Below are 3,348 nucleotides of genomic sequence, written 5' to 3'. Positions count from 1 at the left end.
GTATCATTTTTTATTTTTATTTTAAATTATTTTATTATAAATCAATTAAGTTTAAATTATTGGGTGAAAATAAAGAGGAACAAAAACTAGATAACCAATAATAAGAGAACATGTGTTAGTGTGGGGACCAATTGTTTTGCTTTAAACTAGTTTTGAAGATTCAACACTTGTGAATCCATGTGTGATTTTTTGCAATTCAACACTTACCTTACAATGCTCTAAACATTCAAACCAATTATTCAACAACCCATTATTGATAGTCTAAAAAGACGACATGTCACATTAACAATTATGATATGACTTATGACTAATTGTGACATGGACAATCACATTAAATGTTTATTTATATTTTTAGTATACTTTTTAAAATATGACAATAACTCATATATCATCATTAAAGTAAATAGTAAATAATATAATAATAAAAATAAAGCAGCATTTTACAAATTTTGAAATATTATTTAATTCTATTTTTTAAATTATACAATTTTATTACAAAAAAGTTCTTCAAAATTATATGCAATTTTTTTTAAAAAAATATATAAAATTTTATCCTAATACCATTATTTTCCTTTTGTTATCTATAAATTAATTTTAGAAACACTATTTAGTTTAACTTTTTGATAATTATACAATTTTCTATCAGATTTTTATACTAGTTGATTTTTATATAAATGATTATTATTTATCCACAAAAGTAATAGTAAAAAAATATGGTGTCATCGGAAAAGAAATTTTTGTTGTTAGAATATAAAATTAGAATAAACTAAACCGTTGGATTATAATTTTTTTCTATAAACAATATGATTTCATTGAAAAAAAAGAAGTTTGCTATTATATATAATTGGTTGCGGACAGCGCGTGCCAAGTGCCAGTGTTGTTTGTTTGGTGCGACATTTTTGTAAAGATTTAGTTTTGTTTTTGGAAAATTTCAAACTAATTTTCAAAGAAAAATGCAGTTCACAGATGGATATTCTCTATATTTAAATGATGTTTAAAATATGGTCTCATTTCTCACGGCCGGTCCCGAAAATTCGGGGGCTTGAAACAAAATGAAAAATAGGAGCCTATATCTTACATCACAAAAATATCCCAAAAACAAACTCATAAACATAGTTCATATATAAAGTACTAAACCAATGATAAAACATAAGTTTCTATACAAAAAAAATGAACAAATGAACCGATAGTTTATGCCGATATTTTTCTTCTGATATAAACACAAGCAATTGACAAGGAGTAATGAAATTCTGTTTTGAAATTGTGTTTTTGGCTTGCAGGTTACGACAGGGAAAGGAAGTGCAAGAGTCGAAGACAAAAAAAAATGAAATACGTTAGTCCAAATTTTTTTTAGCTTTGTGGATTTTTACTCTTTTTGATTTATTGGGCTCTTTACATTATTGTGCTCTTTGGCCCATTCAAATGGACTTTGGTTGTTAAACCAACGTGATATAGCCAAGTTCGTGTGATTTCATTAAAAAAAAATTTTGTTCTATAATGTATATTGGATTTTCTAGAAATGAGGCCTCTAAAAAATGGGGGCCTAAGACAAATATTTCGATGGGCTTGACCCAGGACCGGTCCTGCATTTCTGTATGGCCGCACATGTTTAGTGTTGTGAGGTTGTTTCCAGCCCAGATCTCTCAAACTTCCGAAGTCCATCTACTATTAGACCATCCATGTCTGATTTTGAAAGATTTAGTTACAATGAACTTTGTCATTTTTATTATTTGGTTCAAGAAGAATGAACCGAATCTCTTACCAAAAAAAAAAAAGTATGAACCGAATCAAAATTAAGAGAACATAATTATGTTTGTTATTATTTTTATGTTTTGAATACTTACTAGATTTTGATCCGCGCTTTGAAAACGCGGGTTTGACTTTGGGTAAAAATGTTAGTTAATATTAAGTATTATTTTGAAGTTTGATCTATATATTTATGTTAAAAAATATTTATTATTTTCATATCTGACCCAAACCCGCGGTTGAACCGATAAACCCGATGATCCGTATATAAACCGGTTCACATTTAATGAAATTTTGGTTAATTAAAATCTGATAAAGTCCGATAAAAATCTAAAAAATATCATTAACATGTGACTTAACCCTGGTTGACCCATTAAATTTTTTTTGTCATCCTAAATAAAAATTTTATATACTTTTAAATTTTACTTTGATGAATTTCTTTTTACTATTTTAAAAATAAAGATAATGAAATTAGAGAAAACAAACATTTATTTATATGATATTATTAGTTTGTTTTTGTTATTTATAATGTTTGAGGAATAAGTTTAGAGATGTTGGATCGTATAAGAAATATTTCAAATATTTATTTATTTCTATTGTTAATATATAAATTTAAATCGGGAAAATTAAGATATGTTAACAACCTAGTTAAAACAAATTGGTTTAATTAAGTTAAGAAGTAGTTTATACCAAATCTTATAGATACTAGGGATTAACCCGCGCTACGCCCGGGATTTTTATTTTTTTCTAATTTAAGTTGTTAAATTATTTATATTTAGGTTATGATATATATTTATATAAATGGTAAGATGCATGTCATAATTAAAATTTATTTTTAAATTTTAACACGTTAAATTAACATATTTTTTACTATTAAAATATTTTTTTGTAATTTTGTTGGCTATCTAGTTATCATATTTAGCAAAACTATCTGTTGAGTGTTGGAATAAATGTTTTAGATATTTAATTAAACTGCAAAGTATTTTCGGATCGACCACATGCTCAACAATCGATCGATCCGTAAAAAGATGGTCGATCTCCTTGGCCAGGTAAGTACAATTTAAGCAAAAATATCTTTGATTTTCAAATATTAAGTATATAACTATTTTTTTGAATATTGTTTTTTTGAATTATATTTTTTAATTAAATTATTGTAGTATAATGTTTATGTAAATATTTTTTGTGATGTTTGAATTTGTGTTGTTAGTATACTTAACCTAGATGATATTGATGTTTAACAAATTTTTTTTCTGGAAATAGAAAATAATGATATATCAAAACGTATCTAATACTTGTTAAATGATAGTATAATGTAAATTACATCCATTATTTGAAAATAACCATTTGTTGTTTTTATTTTTTTAAATCAGAAATTATTTTTATTTAAAAACATTAATCATATATAATATAATAGTTTAAGTTTGGAAGATTTATCTATATATATAAATTGTGTATATTTAAAAAAAGATAATTTAAGATATTATATATTGAGTAACTGAATAAAAGCTGAATTTCTTATCTTGAAAATGAAATATTTTTATTTTTGTCTTCATGTTATACTCACCAATCCAGCATTGATATTTATAACTCAGTATGTTTTTT

Source organism: Brassica oleracea, chromosome C2, assembly GCF_000695525.1.
Source record: "Brassica oleracea var. oleracea cultivar TO1000 chromosome C2, BOL, whole genome shotgun sequence".
Classification (NCBI taxonomy): Eukaryota; Viridiplantae; Streptophyta; class Magnoliopsida; order Brassicales; family Brassicaceae; genus Brassica; species Brassica oleracea.
Note: the sequence above shows the minus strand (reverse complement) of the source record.